Source organism: Ambystoma mexicanum, chromosome 14 (assembly GCF_040938575.1).
Source record: "Ambystoma mexicanum isolate Mex_15411 chromosome 14, UKY_AmexF1_1, whole genome shotgun sequence".
Lineage (NCBI taxonomy): Eukaryota > Metazoa > Chordata > Amphibia > Caudata > Ambystomatidae > Ambystoma > Ambystoma mexicanum.
The window spans coordinates 140,735,702-140,755,073 of NC_090940.1; the positions used below are offsets into that span (position 1 = coordinate 140,735,702).

Here is a 19,372-nt window from a genome sequence, read left to right on the forward strand (position 1 = left end):
AAAAGTCCAGTAGGGAATAAACCCCAAATCATGCCCCCAAATGGTGGGAACGGGACCGAAGGGAGCGAGTCGTGACAGTATACCCCCTCCTACGGCCGGCTTCGGGTGCCCGCCACCCGCACGAGACATCTTCTTTCCATGATGGGAGTGCTTTTTCTTTGGAGGTGGCACTGATGGAAATGGTGGCCTGTGGGCAAAGGCAGATGGACTTCCATGATAGGAGTGCTTTGTCTTTGGAGGTGGTACTGATGGAAACGGTGGCTTCTGGTGAGGAAGAGACTCATGGTTCGAAGAAAGGCATGAAGGACTTGCAGGACCAGAAGCAGAGTTGGAAGGTCCAGGAAGCTCAGTCACTGGGAGTGGACCCTTATAAGTCTTTGAGGAGGGAGGCAGGCTGGTGCAACATGCCTTAGGCAATGGTAGAAGCTCTGTTAGCCTTTCTGCCGAGAGTGGACATGCGGGAGGTGAGGAAAATGCTGGCTTCAGGAAAGGTTTATGCTCAGCCATTAGAGAAGGTGGTGGCTGAGGTAGAGGTTCAGATTTCCTTCTGTCATCCATCTGGGAAAAGGCTTGTGGTTGAAAGTGACTAAGGTTTGACTGCATATGTTCTACGCCTTGGAGACCTGAAAGTCCAATGGGTTGTACAAGGCTAGTACTCCTGGTGACAGACGTGTAGCCACTTTGTTTCACGTGGGATACCACAGCAGGGATGTGTGGCATCCTGATAGGAGTGATAGACGCAGTACTTGGTATTTCAGGCAGACTTGCAGAAGGAGCAATAACAGACACATCTTGAACTGCAGCAGTCATTCCCTTCCTTTGGCTACTAGCACCCGACTGGTGCTTCTTGGCGGAATTCTGTTGCACAAGTCCTGTAGGTAATACGCCGGTCTGCACCACCCCTTGTGCACACCCAAGTGAGTGGTTCTGACTCACCACTTGGTCCAGCTTGATGACTCTGAAGCGGGAGCTGGCAAAAGTCTCAAACTCTGATGCTGCATCTTTAGGAGGCTCTGATGCTAAAGTGAAGCAGTTGGGAGAATCGTCTTGTGGAAAAGGCAGGCATTCTGGTGCTCCTCCTGAAGCAAAAGAAAGGCAGGCTAGACGTTCATCGACTGTAAATGGTTGGGATTCAGGAGGAATCGCTGGAGCAGAAGAAAATACAGCAGAATCTGATGGTGTAGACAGGTATACCTCTGATATTGGCAGCGAGGCTATGCAGGATACAGGCGTCTCATGAACTGAAGGCAAATACTCAGTATACTCCGGGACTGAAGACATGCTCTTTTGATGGACTACCGGAGGCTCTAAAGCTGAAGGATGATCTGCAGGATGAGTCACTGTAGCTGAAGACAGGCAGGTCAGGGGAAACCTTGAGGCTGAATGCATGCAAGCTGGAGCAATCTCGGTTGCTGGATACAAACATGTCCAGGTCTTTGGGACTGGCTCTTGAGTAAATGGCAGACATGGCAGCGGTTCATTGGTTGAAGACAGGTGTGCCAAAGATGACTGCAGGGCTGTGGATTGAATCATAGAAGAGTCAATGGTTGTAGGAGGACAGACAGAAGTCTCAGAAGTTGACAGACCCATCGGTGGCTCAGGAATGAAGGGCACCTTTAGGGCAGTAGACTCCTTGGCACCAGTAACCAAAGACTGAGCTGTACCCTTGCAGTCCCTTTCTTTAGTGGGTGACACAGAGTCTTTTTCTTTGTAGAAGTCAAAATCAATCAGTGGAATCACCATAGTAAAGTCTCTGTTAATCAGGATTTCGTCTATTGTCCATTCCTCTGTTTTAGCTTCTGAAAGAGGCAGATTATCAATCAACAGTTCAGGAACCGCCTGACGGTTCTTTGGTTCAGTATACTGTGGAATGAGTCCATCAGAACATGAAATCTGTACTGTCTCTGACTGTTCGTATTGATCAGAAGTGGCAGAAGGAAGAGTGAACCCAGAGGTAACATTGTTTTCCACATCAGCTTTAACATCTACTTCAGTCTCAGCAGCTGTATCAAGAGCAGGGCCTAAGCCTACGGTAGTGACTGAATCTGTGTATGCCACCATTGTGGATTGTGTTTGGAATTCAGAAGCTTGTATGTGTGCTAGCTCAGAATTATGACAAACTGCTACACAGGGTATTTTTGGTAAAGGAGTGGCTTGTAACTCTTCAGCTAACTGCAATCCCTGATAAACAGCAGAACAATTGTTAGAACCTGTGCCTAGATTAAGCGCTGTGCTAGACGAAAGACCTTCACTCCCAATAGATCTAACATATCGACAAATATCATGGTTTACCAAAGTCTCTGCACTCAGGGGCTGAACAGTGTTCACTTCCTCCACATCAACAGATAAAGTCTGAGGTGTATTCAGTAAAGAGTGTAAGGTTTTATTTTCCTCTTGTGCAGAAATGAGTTCTTGTCTTAACTCCTCAAGTTTAGCTCTTAGCATGCCCTGCATTAACTGTACATCACTATCAGTAGGCACAGGGGGAAGCATAGTGGCATCAGGGCTGGAGCCTGCACTAGCAATCTGGATGTGCATCGATTGTACATTGTCCTCTACTGCTTGCAGGTTCTGTGATTTATAGTTTATTTTTCCAACTTGGTCTGTGTTTCCCTTAAACAAACTATTGACATTAGACCTCTTGGCATTAGGGACTACAGTATGTACCTGTGCAACGGAGTATGCGTTAGACTGAGGGTAGAAAACAGAAGTTATGCAAGAAACCCCTCCATTCTTTATGTTGGTATCATGAAACTGTTCTATCTGAGGTGAAGCACAACTGGAATCATGGGGTTCAACAACAGAGGTACTCTCGTATAATAAGTCTAACAGTGTGTTGTTTTCTGCGGCTAAGGCTTGTGCTGACATAGAATCGGGATCAAAACCAAAGATAGAACTAGGATCAGGCCATGTAGGATGTGCCATCCTATGGGAAAAATACTTTGCACGTAAATGCCCATTCGTGACAAGGAGTTCATTGGAGTCAGGACTAGTGATTTGATTGTCACAGGTAAATGTAGGGGAAGCTTTCTGTACAAACTTGTTAGAGGCCTTGCTGCCTTTCTTTCTTAAACTTGCCATATTCAATGGGAATTTTGGCGCTGGTCATACTGTCAGGATTAGTCAGGCGAGTACAAAGGCAGCGAATATGGCAAGGGAAATGTGCACCCAGGAACTACGACTCAGGTATGCTAGAACCCAGGAGTGCAAATAGAGTGTGACATCAAAACCAATATATGAAAAGGGATGTGGGGTAAGCACCTGACCGCGAGGAAAGTCGGCAAGCGCCTTACCCCCAATTGCCGTTACAGGTACTGACAGCGCTAAACCCACGTGGAGGGCAAGCAATGACAGGATCTGTGTACTAACACTCTTGATGGTATTACATAAGGGAACTTAAGAACTGTACTCACGAGGACGAGATAAACCTCTTGAATGTCAGCAAGCCCACGAATCCTGTTGAAGAAACTGGGACCGCGAAAGGCTAGAACAGCAATGGAAGGAAAACTAAATACCTAAGTGGGAATAGTGTTTACAAAATAGTGAGGAAAACATAAGCATTCACACAGGAGCTAGCTACTACCGCACACCACACCTAATAATCAAAGGGAAAATAAATGCAGAAGTGCAGTGGAAAACATGGAATGGATCCTCTAGAAAGTAAGGATCAGGAGCAGGGAAAAACGAAATAACCTATGCAAACTTCTCCCTACCCCTCCAAGGAAAAGACAGGAAACTAAACTAAGAGGAAGGCTAAGGCAAATGGGTAACAGCAGCAACGGACAGAGTCAAAGAAATATAGAACACAGACAAACTGGGCTGCATCTAAAAGGGGAAAGCACTGAGAATTGCTGCCTGCAAACAGAGGAAGACAAAAAGGGAAATCAAGGGAGCAGAAATCAATTAGCGCATGAATCCGAAATTCAGGGCGGAGGAAACAAGAAAACAGGAACAAGGAAGTAGGTACAAAGGCAAGGAACCAGGAACCAGGGACTAGTCAAAAACAGGAACACTGCAATCGATGACCAGCGCTGGACTGAAGTAAGACTGAGGCTTTTAAAGCTGCTTAACGAGCACACGCCTCGGGTGTGCTGATTGCTGCACCTGCCGCCACAGCTGTTACCTATCCTCCACCCAACCTTGTGTTGCAAGGGCGGAGGTGGAGCAGTGGGCCAGGCATTCTGGGAAGCATAGTCATTTGGTTAAAGAAGCATGCTGGCTGCCAAAAACCTGGAATGGATCCGGAAGGGAAGAAGCTGGGAAAATAGGGATTTAGCGCTCCCAAATCATCACAGCACTGTAGCATAAAGTTCGGAGGAAAAGTCCAGTAGGGAATAAACCCCAAATCATGCCCCCAAATGGTGGGAACGGGACCGAAGGGAGCGAGTCGTGACAGGTAGAGTGGAATTCCCTCATCTCCTTAAGATAGTTCAGCTTAGAACTTTAGAACTTGAGCAATTAAACATTACACTGTTGCTTTAAAAGCCCAGTGGGCTATGCACACGTCACGTGAACGTTCCAGCCAGTTATAAAACAAGAAGAGAGTTGGATAGTTTCGAACATGACAGCCTAGACGCGTTTGTGAAGCCTCGCCGGACCCGGACGTAAACAATAAGGTAAGCCCGACTCTCTAATAAGCTTGGCTAAGCCTGCTAGCCTGCCGCCCCGCGTACCAAGGTAGACGCGGCCGATTATAACGGCAATATTACTACCGCCGTTGTTGCTAAATGTATGGGATTTCCTTCCCACTCGGCCGTGCGAACTTTTTCAGGCGGGTCTTTTTTCTGGGGGAGACATAGTGTTTTCAGACGATGGAGAGGCCTTTTGATTAAACCGCCCCCGTTTGTTTTGTTATGTTTTCATAGGGTATCAGGGAAATGTATTGAGCTACTTGACACGCACGTGTCCCGAGTGCTGTTCCCACCCTGTCGAGCTGTGTAGTATCTTGAAGATTTTGAAGCTTTTGAAGTACTCCCCGCGCACCGAATGGAACAAACTCTGTTATGGGTCAGCCATATTTAGCGGAAGGAAAGTAAGTCAATGTGTGACTACGACTGTGTTGCTAGTGTTGCAAACATGCCCATATGGGGAATACAAATGTAAGATATAAAGGAAAAATAAAAGAAAAAATGGAAAAAGTGAAAGTCTAAGAGAACAGTTTAATAAGGTGATGAAAGTATGAAACAATCTAGCAACATAGAGGATTAATTCTCCTATGTATATAATGTAGAGAAAATATGGGACATAAACTAAGGGGTGTCATTCTGAGTAAATACGACACCAGGAGTATGTTCTGAGAGTGCTGTGTCCTAAACTAATATACATCAAATGAACATGTACTAAAAGAAAATTGGGTTCCTTATGTTAAATATGTCTCCCACACAGCCAGGAAATAAGATAAACCGGAACTGATTCGTGACATCTGGGAAGCAGGAATTAATACCTGCTACGACTAGGGGTCTCCTAGTATAAAGCTCAAGTCCAACCAGGATGTAAGTAAAGGCGTGTGTGATCGATAGATCTAAATTGATTGTGAACAACCTAAGAGATTATGAGAATATGATAAATTGATTAAAGAATAAAGAAAATGTGTGTGTTGGGAATGGAACCATTGTTTTATCGTGTGATTAATGTATATATGTATTCATGTTTGTTTTTAGATTATCCTGTTACGGGGGATTTGAAATAGAGAAGTCCAGCAATTAACAAGAAATTGTCTGTCCTGAAGAAGGCCTAAAAAGTATTGTTTGCAGAGACACTAGGGATAGTGTTTTATCTCCAAAAATGGCCGAAACATGTCAACACTTGACAATAGACTAGCTAAAGAATATAGTGTGGTATCTGTAAACTACTGAATTGTTCAGAGTGGTTTTTCTATTAAGATAACGAAACCCCATATGAAACATTGTGTTTTTTAGTAGTGAGCGAGAAGATATATTGTTGTACCACGATTAATGTGTGTTTCATTGATTTGTTTTTCTATCTATCTCCCTTTTTAACTTTTCTAAAGTGGTCTTAACACTTAATAAATTGATATGGACATACTGAAAAATGGTCATGTTTAGTGTGTATTAATTGAGTTGTATGGTTCCGTCCCTTTTGCACAAAATACGAGAAGTTTTGTATAAATCTGGCTTACTTAATTTGAAGGTGAAAGCCAGTTTCACAATAAATCTGTAGATCACTTTGCCAGTACTGGTTGGACATAGAGTGGGGTAGCCAGTTTTTCTCAATTGTGTAATTTTCTGTTATTGTGCCTCCCGTTCCGAGATACTGGCCCCCCGAAAACAAAAATTTGAGGGAGAGTACCTCAGTAGAGATAACTCTCACCAATATGGGCAGAAGTACAAAATGCTTAAAATACTAAGGGGTCTAATGGGCGTGCAGATTCATGGCCATCAAAATGAATGTACTACCGCGCTTACCCTTTTTATTTCAGTCTCACTCGACTATCTTACCTGTGTCTTTCCTTTCGGAGGTCAGAACAACCTTACTTGCGTTCTTGTGGGATCACAAACGCTGCAAATCGCATACAGTATGATGTTTCTCCCGAGAGAAAAGGGCGGCCTGGCATACCCTGATTTTGGTGAATATTACAGAGCGGCTCAGCTCCGAGTACTAGTAGACCACAGCCGGGAAGCCAAAAACAAACAATGGTTCCAACTACAAAATTTATATTTTTCCTCAGTCACCTTGGGAGAATGGCTCTGGGCCCCCCACAAATCACTTGCGCGTAAGGCCAGGGAACACCCAGGTCTGGGAGCAATGTGGTCAATTTGGTGGAAAGGAAATCCAGGTCTCTCAGTGATCACGACATGGCCATCTCCCCTTAGTTGTATTTGGGCTCCTCTGATTAGAGATCTTTTTATAGACCCGATCCGCTTTCAACCCCAATATGAACAAGGGTTGGCAAGGGCAGGCCAGATGTGGAGGGAAGGGGTTTTCCTCTCGAAAGAGGAACTAGAAGAAGCCCAGCAAGGTCTCAAAATCAACCCGCTCCCCTACTTACAGCTGAAAGGAGTCCTTACAACCCTACAATGAAGAACTCAATTACAATGCCCTCTCGCCCACTTCGAGCAAATATTAAACACGCAAACGAAAAAAGAAAGATGTGATAGTAAAGATGTACCATGCCTTGATAGAGAGAGGTCACCTGCCACCCCCACGCACCCAAGCACAATGGGAAAAAGCTCTGGGCTGGGATAACAATCAAGAGGAATGGGAAGCAATATACCGGGTTGTTTGGAAATCATCTATAGCTGTCCAATACAAAATGCACAACTGTAGGATTCTCACACAATGGCACCTCACCCCACATCGCTTGGTGAAAATGTTTGCAGGAGCCAGTCCTTACTGTTGGAGGGGATGCACTCAGGTATGCACATACTGGCACCAATGGACTGCCCTGGGGTATAAACCTACTGGAATGAGATCCTGGGTTGGATAAAAGAAATAGATGGCCTCCACAGGGAACTTACCCCACTTCTGGCCCTCTTCGGTGTTGAGCATGTTGGAGAACAATATCTCGTTCTTCCCCTCATGCCTAGAAACTTGTTGGCAGCACGGTGAAATGGAAAGGACCAACCCTGCCAACCAAAAAAGTCTGGTTGATATGCAATGGCTCCCCTTCTTAGAACACGCGGACTCAGAGTGTGCAGCTGTGGACACCCATCCTCTGAAAAGCACCCCACAAAACTTCGGAGACACCCCCAGCCATGGTTGTAAAGCACACCCTAAAGGACAGTTGAATACACTTGAACCTTAGCAATGACACAGCAGCGCTGAACCCGACATGGACATAAAAAGCAAGTGCAATGAACCCTTATCATTGATTGGATGTTGCCAGATTGTAGACACATCAGCATCTACACAATGTCCCCCGTTAGCCTGCAAACAACCTGAGTCTTGGGGGGAGAGGGGGAGAGCTGTTTGATCCTGTTGATGTCTAACCTTTAATGCGAGAAATACTGTTTGTTCATGATTTGCCTATCCAACTCAATAAAAAATATATATTTTAAAAAAAATACAGAGGGGTATTAATATTACAGAAAATATATTCATTTGTCCCTCTTTAGAATTTCAAAGAGGCGGAACTCCACTTCCCGTCGAAACTAAGCACATTTTGGGAAAGTACATGAAAAACGACACTGAACATCTTGAGGGAAATATTAGCCCTTTTTAAAATCGAGTGATAACTAAATCATACCCTATTGGACTATAGATCTTGTGTACATGGAGGGGGAGGCAAATGTAGAGGGGCCATAAAGAGTTTAAAGCGACAATTACAGATTAAAATATCTCTCTTTATAGATGCTACTGAAGGAGTGTACTAATTACAAGTCATCCTGAGAAGCTCCAAATATTTGTATTTCTTCATATGACCGCACTCACTTGCTATATCAGGTCATTATACCCTAGATCTAAGTGATATAGTCAACATTGACTATAATAGTAATCGAGCAATTATAGCTAATACTATTGTTTGTTCTTTAATTGACAGTTCAAAGACCCAACTCTAACGTAGCTAAAAGAAGGGAAGAATTAACTGAACCCTTGAATAGCCAAGTGACTGCCACCCTTTCTCCTGATGAATGTTCCTCATTTAAAGATAGTGAACAGAAACATGTTGAGCCATACCCTGTATAAACAATTATACTAGGGCCTAAAGAAAATAAGTTGTATAAACAACAACTATAAGAAGAAATAGATATTTTCTCTTATCTCTTTACTAACCAACTCTATGCTATAGAGCTCCAATAAAAGGAAAAAGCAAGTCAAAGACAATTTTTTATAATAATTTTTAAATGTATTAATGTATGAATTCATGATACAATGTCTGTATTTTTTTAATAATGTTTATAATATAAATTGATATATTTTTCTAAATAATAGACTCTTTGAACTGTTGAAATATCCATCTACCTTCACAATTGTTTGCCATCTTGAATTGGTGACATCACTTCCTGCGGCCATCTTGGATCAGCCCAATCTCCAACTGAAAGCCACAAGAGGCTCATCTGGGAACACCAATGAAGAAGAAATCTCCCCATCCTAGCAAAACCAGGGAATTTAACATTTTATGTACTCCCCTTGGACATTACTGCAATATAATATTGAGTAGGCACTGCAAACTGCCATGTTTAAACACTACACTGTTTCTTGCTTGCTTGGGGTGAGGCTTTAGGCTTTAGTGCACGTGTCTTTGCAATGAAGGCTCTTTGCCTAGTGTGTAGCTATGCTCGCCTTCACATCTCTTGCTTCTGACGTGTTTCCCTTTTGATATATGTAAGCGTGTTTTAGGCTCCCACTTTCTTAGGAAAAGCAGCGCTAGCAGACGGAAGTCATCATATTAGAATCGTTCTCGCCTGCTTCAGAGCATGTGTGAATCTTTGAGGAGTATATTTGATTTCACTAAATGTATCACGTTATGCTGTCCTCCCTGATAACAGTGGTTTTGTCATCAGTGGAAGACCTAAAATGGGCAGTTGATCGGGGTGCTCATTTTATTGGATCTCTCCACAGCATTTGACACCATATATCATGATATACTTCTGTCCAGATTGAGGGTCGGCGGGGTGAGAGACCATGCCCTAAAGTGGCTTGCCTCTTTTAAATCTGACAGGTCACAGGTAGTGGTCTGTCCCCCTTTGAATTCAGAGCAAAATCAATTTCTTGCGGTGTCCAGGGGGGCTCTTGCTTGAGCCTGATACTGTTTAACCTATATATGAGACAATTGGTTCACTTAGTGAGGTTGGCTGGAGTTTGTTTTTTATATCTATGCCGATTACACTCAGCTAATCTTTAAGCTCAGTGAGGATGAGACACAGGTCTGAAATAAGTTGAAATCCTGTCTGGAGCAGGCCAGCTTATGGGCACGTCATAACCGGCTCAAATTCAATGTCCAGGAGACTGAGATGTTGATGTGTTCTGCTAATTGTCCAAACTTTTGGCTCCTGCTCCCTGTGGAACCGATGGTTCAGGCTTAGGAATTGTTGCATTGTTCCGTTACGGAACAGACCACTTCTGTTTGTGTGGTCTAATGTTTCTTATCCCAACATGGCCATCTACGCAGGTCACGTCAGCAACCAGCGTTATACGGAGCTGTGGTATGATGGAGCTATGCGTCTCAATAGGTAAATCCTGTTGTCGCGGCTCTCTGTTTTGTGCTTTCCTCTACCTCATAATTCTTCTTGCCGCTAACTTTCTGTTACTCTGTGTTTTCTCTGCCTCCTGCCTTCCTTGAGCCTCGCCCTCCTTGGTCTACTTTTGCTTCCCCACAGTTCCTGTCATAGTGTTTTTTTCCACGTTCCCCTTATGATTGTCATGGTCATCTGCTGCTGTCATCCTAGAAGTGGATACCGCTCTCCATCTGCTCTTCATTATACCTGATTGGTATAACTCCATCGGGAACCAGTCTTTGTAGCCTCAGACGTTTCATTTGGTGATATTCCTTTTTTCCCTTGTTAGGGCTTGGCGAATAGTTTCCTTCTTGTTCCTCCAATATCACAGGGAGGACAGGAGAGAAAAACAGAACTCTTAGCCCATAAGCTGAAAGGAGTGGCGATACGGTCTGTGCAATAAAGATGGTAAGCGACATTTAAGTTCTCACAGTTTGAGATGGCTAAAAAAAACATGTTGCAGCTACAAGAATTAATGAATGTAGTTCAATCCTTGTCTCATGAGGTGCAGTTGTTAAACGTGGAGAACGCCACTCTAAGACAACTAATGAATGCAAGAGAAACCTTAGGGGTATAACTCACTGCTTCCTCTCCGACTATGGAGACATTTTATGGCAACCCTAAAAAACTAACTGAATTCATTAACGCCTGCTCTGTGTACTTTTCATTTCGAACCTTATCATTTTCTCTGGACAGAGCAAAGATCGGTTTTATGGTCTCCAACCTCCCATAGAACTCACTAGCCTGGGCCACCACATTAGTTACACTTGACAGTCCATCCATCAGGGATTATCGAAAGTGCTACTTCATTCTCTGAAAAAAATGTTTGATAGACCTGGCTTGACTTATTCTTTTTAAGAAACCCTCCTAGATATTTCCCAAGGTTCTGGGATCTCATGAGTTATATCACCCATTTCAAACAAACTGCCACCGAGACGGGATGGCCGGAGTCGGCACAATTAGATTTATTCAGGCGTGGTCTGCAGGAAGACCTGAAGGATGAACCAGGAAGAGCACCCCAACCAACCTCTTTTCCTGAATTATTGACAATGAAGATTGTCCAAGCTTAACAGCTCAGGCAGTCTTGATTCTATTAAAGACAAGGAGGCGAGCATTATGCTTTAACTTCTTTAATTACTGCTCCCACAGCAATTCAACAAAATCATATATTTTTTTTTTAACTTGATAACACTGTTGTACACTTCCAGACTCTCTGGAAGCTTCCCATAAACATAGGGGTATCACAGTTAGAAAAAACAAACCATAGTCCTTCTTAACTACCAAATACCCACAATCCTGTGTGTCTAAGTAGTCCTGTAAGCCTCTCCTTTGTCCAATCAGGACTAACCCAGGGCTATAAGAGGAGACCCAGGCTGTCCCCAAATCCTCTTTCTTTGGCTGGCGACCAGTCTTTTAGTCCAAACTTCACTGTCAATACGAACTCAACAAATAGTGCGGCTGCAATCTTTCCTCTCGCCGACCTCTGGTGCAGAGACGATGCTGCAAAACTTTCACTCCCAAACTTTATTCTTCTCGAACCACAAACTGTGTATTCATGTCTGCTTCCGGTCTTCCCCTGCAATCAATAGGAGACGAGATCATAAAGGGGGGGGTTCTTACTCAACACAAGATCATATAACAGTTCATGCCCTTGTCATGACTCATGGGGTGGGATATAATGCTCGCCTCCTTGTCTTTAATAGAATCAAGACTGCCTGAGCTGTTAAAGGCATGGTCTAGTAAAAATTTTTATTGTCCCTACGGGTCGGCGGCTCGATTTTAGAAAACTTTCCTATGGACCTTACCCGAGTTTTCGTCCATTAAACGCACGCGAAAACAGGCACCAGGGAGCCGCCATTTTGTGATAATCCTATCACTTGCCGCATCGCCCTGGCTGACCTGCTTCTGCGGCACTAAATCAAATCCCCCGCCCCTGAGCCTGTCATCAGCAGACTCGTACCGCCCATTTCCCAACGCCAAAGCACGTCTCGTGTCAACAATCGCTGCGCCTCAGCTAATGACGTGTCGCCATGGAAATGGCAGGATGCCTCTTTCCTCAATAAGTATAAACAGAGCGTTTCCCAACACACAGCAGCAGATTTTCGATTCCATTCCTCTCTCTGTGTTACTTTGAGTATTCTGTGACTCGTTTCTGTGCTCTGGTCAGCTACCTTCGCCGCTTGTAGCCCGTGTGAACACCTGTACCATCTCTGTAAATTATTTTACTTTGTTTACCACACAATGGCTACAATAAAGCCCTACATGTATGAGCCCGAGTATACCGAGGAGGAACTACTGGAAAGGGAAGCACGCGAAAACGATGGGGATTCGGACGGCAGTTGGGAGGACGATTCAACAGATGAAGAGCCTGGGCCTAGTCGCATGGACGGCGTCTCCACCTGGTGCACATGCAATCAGTGCGAGCTAATGCCAACCGAGGACGAGAACTGCTGCTGCCGAGAAAACTCGGGATGCCTGGCCTACATTTCGGAAGGCGAGCCACGACCGCAATGCATCACCGAGCTGCCAGACTTCAGGGCAGTCTGCCTCACACGGGCCGTGTTGAGAATAATGATGGTGCTTATGCACAAACTTCGCGCAACTGTTCGTCCTCGTAATCCGAGTAATGAGTAAGTATACTCTGCTTGTCATGCTACTCCTATTTCATGTTCTTCTACTATATCCAAAATGATATATTCATATCATAGTAACGCATGAAAGTCGTTCAATAGTGTGCATTGTCTAGATAGCATTTGTCCGTGCAGAATGCCATTAGTTACAAGAATTGTCATTGACAACAAACTTTTATTAAACTTATCTTGGTCATTTAAAAACAGTTTGTTTCATTCCTTTTCACAGGTGGTACAGGCTGGTGGCCTATCGTTCCTTTACATGGTGTCTCCACGGGAGGTTTGGACACCGTGTTCGAAGAGTGATACCCGCCTGTGCCGTTTGTGCCATAAGAGAAACGTTCCCGAGTGACAGCGGTCAGTACAGGGGATTTTCTCTCGCTGTGCTGCAACCTGACCTGTATAATTTTTAAAGTCTTGTATTTTTGTGTCATGAAAATAAGATAAAAAATAAAACACCACATATATTTTAACAACGGTTGTTTCGATTTTTTAAATGAATCAAGTGTGTCTTCATTCAAGGATGGACGTCAGACATCTGTGCTCCGAATGGGTGAAGGTCTGGTCGCTGTGAAGCAGGGTGGTCACTATCTATCTAAGCTAACATAACATATTCCCGATAATGCATGCACTAAATAACACTTGTTCAAAGTCTTTCAGTAGGTTATGTCTCTATAAAAGTCACACATATATCTATACTAACAATTACCATTGGATTATACAGGCCTTAGGTTAAGGGTCTTGACCACTATAATACACCGGTTGAAGTGTGGGTCTGTGCTCACAAGAATCTCCGGTATGTGGCATTTGTTATTGATCAGCAACGATATACTATCAAAGGCAGTTCGCACCCGTGGATGAGTGCTGGCATGGGGGGCTGTCTGGGGCGCGAACGGCCAAGGTGCCAAACAACATGTACACTTCAAAAGGTATCCCACGCCAAGGGGCCATCGGTCACATGGCCTCCTCAGACCCCGTGTCTCCAGCCAGGCCTCCCCTTGAAGCAGGCCGCCCCCTGCAATCCACATAAGTGTGTCTCCATTCAGCAGTCTTCCTGTGCCTTATCTGCACGCCCCAGGTCCATCCATCCCACCCCCTCTATCAAAGGCGGTTCGCACCAGGGGATGAGCGCTGGCATGGGGGGCTGTCACGGGCGCAAACGGCCAAGGTGCCAAACAGCATATACACTTCAAAAGGTATCCCACGGCCAGGGGCCATCGGTCACATGGCCTCCTCAGACCCCGTGTCTCCAGCCAGGCCTCCCCTTGAAGCAGGCCGCCCCCCTGCAATCCACATAAGTGTGTCTCCATTCAGCAGTCTTCCTTTGCCTTATCTGCACGCCCCAGGCCCCTCCATCCCACCCACCCTCTATCAAAGGCGGTTCGCGCCAGTGGATGCGCGCTGTCAGGGGCGCGAAAGGCAAAGGTGCCAAACTACATGTATACTTCAAAAGGTATCCCACGCCAAGGGGCCATCCTTCACATGGCCTCCTCAGACCCCATGTCTCCAGCCAGGCCTCCCCTTGAAGCAGGCCGCCCCCCTGCAAATCACATAAGTGTGTCTCCATTCAGCAGTCTTCCTGTGCCTTATCTGCACGCCCCAGGCCCCTCCATCCCACGCACCCTCTATCAAAGGCGGTTCGCGCCAGTGGATGCACACTGTCAGGGGCGCGAAAGGCCAAGGTGCCAAACTACATGTACACTTCAAAAGGTATCCCACGCCAACGGGCCATCGGTCACGTGGCCTCCTCAGAGCACGTGTCTCCAGCCAGGCCTCCCCTTGAAGCAGGCCGCCCCCCTGCAATCCACATAAGTGTGTCTCCATTCAGCAGTCTTCCTGTGCCTTATCTGCACGCCCCAGGCCCATCCATCCCACCCCCTCTATCAAAGGCGGTTCACACCCGGGGATGAGCGCTGGCATGGGGGGCTGTCACGGGCGCAAACGGCAAGGTGCCAAACAGCATGTACACTTCAAAAGATATCCCACGCCCAGGGGCCATCGCTCACATGGCCTCCTCAGACCCCGTGTCCCCAGCCAGGCCTCCCCTTGAAGCAGGCCGCCCCCCTAAAACCACGACATACATACGTCATTCATTCACAAACACACCCCTGTTTCTAATACTTTATAAACCACTTGATATGTCTCATGAGAACATCTTTGTGCTTTGCAAGTCAACTCCTGAACGTGCTACCTGGCAACCACTGAGATCTACGCTAATCTGCTCGTCGTCGTGCTATCCGTGAACTTCTGTGACCGCTTAGAGCAAACCCATCAGTGTGCTACCTGTGGCCACCTACCTATTCTCCTGCAACATACTGCTCTGCTTGCTGAATCCAACTGTTTGTTGGTCAAGGTAAGGCCATGTATCCTAGTCATATTTCGCAGATTTTTAAATTTCTATCTATTTGCGAGTAGAGTACACAATAGTGATATGTTCATTCGTCTCATTGCTATTGACTTGAGTTTCCATTACTATGCTATCAATAGATCTATTTATTTTCATCTTTGTCTATTGTCATCGAATTGCAACCTTCGGGGGTCCAGTCTATAATGTAAGCATGTTTCCTTCTCGTGCAAGACAGAACATCCAAGGGACGAGTCACATGTTCAGATTTTAGTCACATCATTTATAAATTTCTGCAACTTATGCAAATACTAAGCTGTACATAATGAACTGGTATAGTTCCTGCAACCAAAACAAACCTTGCATTGATCATTGTATGATTCATTTACTTTTGTATCAAATCTTTATTCATGAAGATTGTATAATAATGTCGATATTTACTTTTCAGATTTATCAACAATGCCTGCCTGTTCGATTAGCGGTTGCCCTTCGAAGACCCATGCGAAATCTGAAGGCACTACAATGCATGTATTCCCGAAAACTGTTGATCGAATAAGAGAATGGGTCAGACATTGCGGATATCCACTGGATGAGCTTGAAAGTAGAGTCCAACAAGTCTTACAGGACAAGAGGGGTGATCGATACCGCATCTGCAGCCGGAACTTTTCCTTGGACATGTACACAACATCTTGGGTAACAAAGAAGAATAAACGGCGAACGACACGGAAATTGATCGAAAACGCTATTCCCACTCTATTCGTCCACATTCCGCTACCGGTGGGTCAAGTGTCCGGATTTAGCTTTAGGCCTTGCGGTAGTGTGTAGGTAGCCGAATGGATTAATTGATATTGTAGGTGTTCTATCCCTTGTAATAATTTCGATATTGATATGAGTGTATAGCTTTTTGAATAATGACATTTATCAATATATTATTTTTCGATTTCATAACCCACAAACGAAATGTACATATATGGGAACAGGGAACTTTGCTGTATTGAGCATTTTTCAAGTATTCTGTCGCCCTACACGGCTATTTTTAATATTGGCATTTCATTATCAATCATTAATTTACCTTTACAACTTCTTGACTATCCCTTGAATCTGAAGCAAGAACATTCTACATCCTTGACGTGGTCGCAGTTATCAACCACTTCTAGCGCGTATCAGGTAATCTTACTAGGCTAATCCGTTACAGACTTGTTTTATGCATGTCAAGTAATAGTTTTATTCTATCGTGTAATTATTTTACCGAATGTTTGGTTAGTGCTTTCCAATTGATATACACCTTAGTTATCGTCCACTGGTGTTTGTTTTCAGTTATAATTAGTGTTATCCATACTAATGCAAGTACTGTCTTTCAGGGAGATGCTGAAGCGTCTGCCACATCTACAACATTTCTAGATGTTCTTCACCAGCAGGAGGTATGGATACTGACAGCTCCATCGAGCGTCATCATCAGAGCTGGAATTCTTGTTGTTTGATTGTTCTACACAATGTTTCATTTGTGGTTAGCCGTTGATATGTACCTGTGCTGTCGACCCCAGGTGTGTGTTATGTTTTCACTATTGTAATCCTCACTAATGCAAGTACTATGTTTCAGGCAGTTGATGGAGCGTCAACCCCTGCACTTGATGTGGAGCCTGACATTCAAGTAATTCCAGGGGAAGTGGAAGCGGGACCATGCGTATACGAATCGGTGCAACAGCTTTCGGAAGTGCGCACTACATTTGCAACATCCATAGATATTCTTCAGCAGCACGAGGTATGGATACTGACAGCTCCATCATGCGTGATCATATAACGTGATTCCATTTGCTATACTTTCTTCCCTATTAACGCAAGTGCTGTGTTTCAGGGAGACGACGGAGCTTCCACTACAATCACAACATCCCATTTAGATGATGCAGATGTAAAGGAATCGGAGAAATAACTCGATGAAATGTGATCATATTTAGATTTTCCTTGATTCTTTTAGACAATGCATCATTTGTGGTTATCTCTTTATATGTACCTGTGCGTTCGACCCCAAGTGTGTGTTATGTTCCCAATATTGAAAACCATACTAACGCAAGTACTGTGTTTCAGGGCGACGACGGAGCTTCCACTACAATCACAACATCCCATTTTGATGATGCAGATGTAAAGGAATCAGAGAAATAAGTCGATGAAATCTGCATATTTATATTTTCCTTGATTGTTTTAGACAATGCATCATTTGTGGTTATCTCTTTATATGTACCTGTGCCGTCGACCCCAAGTGTGTGTTATGTTTCCAATATTGAAAACCATACTAATGCAAGTACTGTGTTTCAGGGAGATGCTGATGCCTCCTCTTCAATACAATCATTTGTGGGAGTCCATGCAGAGCCAGAGGTATGGATACTGACAGTTCCATCGAAATAGATCATCACAGGTCGAATACTTGTCGTTTGATTGTTGCACACAATGTTTAAATTGTGTTTGGCTATTGAGATGTACCTGTGTGTTCGTCCTCACGTGTGTTTTATGCTAACAATATTTTGATACATAGTAATGAAAGTACTATGTTTCAGGGAGACGATGGAGCCTCATTCCGTGCTGTCTATGCAGATACAGAAAATATAGTCGTTGCAGCGCAAGAGGAAGGGAGGACATGCGGAAACGAATCGGAGCTACAGCGTGCAGATGTTGAAGGTCGAGTCAAAAAAGTTGCAAAGAAAAAAAACCAAAAAAATGTTAGTTACAAACCGTTCATAACTTTCAAAAAATGTTTGTGCTGGGGACTATTTTATGTTTTTTTCCAGTCAATTGGACTACACTTTATCTTGTGTTTAAACTGAACATCCCTTTTCCAATCTCTCCTCTAGTTACCCATGGGTGTCAGAACTATACATACACACACAGTGAAGCGAATGAGAGATGTTGCTTGCCAGACCATGTACACTATGGAGGAACTATTAATTGAGGAGAGTCGTGTTCAGGCTCGAGATGCTCATGTCCAATGGCCAGAACATCAATTAACTGTGTTTGGAGAATACAGCAAAGTTGCATTGGACCATTGCTACAGTGCGACCGCACCACCACAAGAAGATGATATTAAATGTATTGAAGATAGCTCTGAAGTAGTTGTAGATCAATTCACACAATCTACACCCGCCAAAAAATTGCCACCCAAAAACATGTCGACATTGTTGTGTTCTCCCATCAATGTTGAAGTAGCAGATGTCGAAATGACAGAGAATGAACCAGCCGCAGCATCCATAGACGCATCAGAACTTCATAGCAGCAATATTACTTTCCAATGTGTTGAAATCTCCGCAACGTCACAGGCCAAAACAACGTTGACGCAGGATGACAGTCTAATGAAAGAGAGCAAATACATTGTATTGGACAGTTGTTTGATGGATATTATAAGTATGCTGAAATGTGGGCATTCAGTTAGAGGGAAAGTATGTGGGAAGCCATTGATTAATGTGACTCGTCAAATAAAAGGCAGTAACGTCAAAATAAATGCCGCCTGTCGATTAAATCATAGGTTCTCATCGTCTGCACAAACGATGCTGGGGAAAATGCCAGCAGGCAATCTACTGTGTGCAGCTGCATCACTTTTTAGTGGCTCCAGTTTTAGAAAGTTAGAGGCTTTCTTTCAGTTTGTGGGACTCCATTTCATTACTACATATACCAACGTGATTATCTGTTTTTATCTGTTTCCGGCCATTAGTGATGCTTGGAAAATTGAACAATTGTCTCTAGCAAGTACATTCGAAGGGAAACGTTTCAGGCTAGCGGGCGATGGACAGTGCGACAGCCCTGGATTTTCTGCCAAGTACTGCACCTATCACTTTCAGGACATGGATAGTAAGAAAATTGTGAGTTTGATGGTCGTGCAGGTAACACAATGTACATCCTCAGTGGCCATGGAGAAACTAGGATTTTTAAATCAGTGGAATATCTACAATCAAGGGGAATGCACATCGACCTCATAGCCACGGACAGAAACGTTTCAATTGCCAAGACAATGAGAGAGCAGTTCCCGCTTATTAATCATCAATTTGACATATGGCATCTTGCTAAATCAATCAGTAAGAAAATCTCGGCTGCAGGAAAAAAAAAGGTTTTGAAAGTATTTTGCAGTGGTCCCAGTCTATCACCAGCCATCTTTGGTGGAGCTCAAAAACTTGTGAAGGGTCAGTGGAATTACTACTTGAAAAATGGCGGTCACTGATGCACCACTGTACGAA

At 44.2% G+C, this 19,372-nt stretch overlaps 1 long non-coding RNA gene across 1 annotated transcript in view; it reads left to right on the forward strand.

The window, feature by feature from the left end:
* The window catches only part of LOC138527498 (uncharacterized), a 126,457-nt gene extending 120,411 nt beyond the window's left edge, over positions 1–6,046 (forward strand). Inside the window, exons 4-5 of the long non-coding RNA XR_011283940.1 lie at positions 5,386–5,492; positions 5,661–6,046. This is a non-coding gene — a long non-coding RNA (uncharacterized lncRNA). The remainder of the gene's footprint in view (positions 1–5,385; positions 5,493–5,660) is intronic.
* Positions 6,047–19,372: the final 13,326 nt, after the last annotated feature.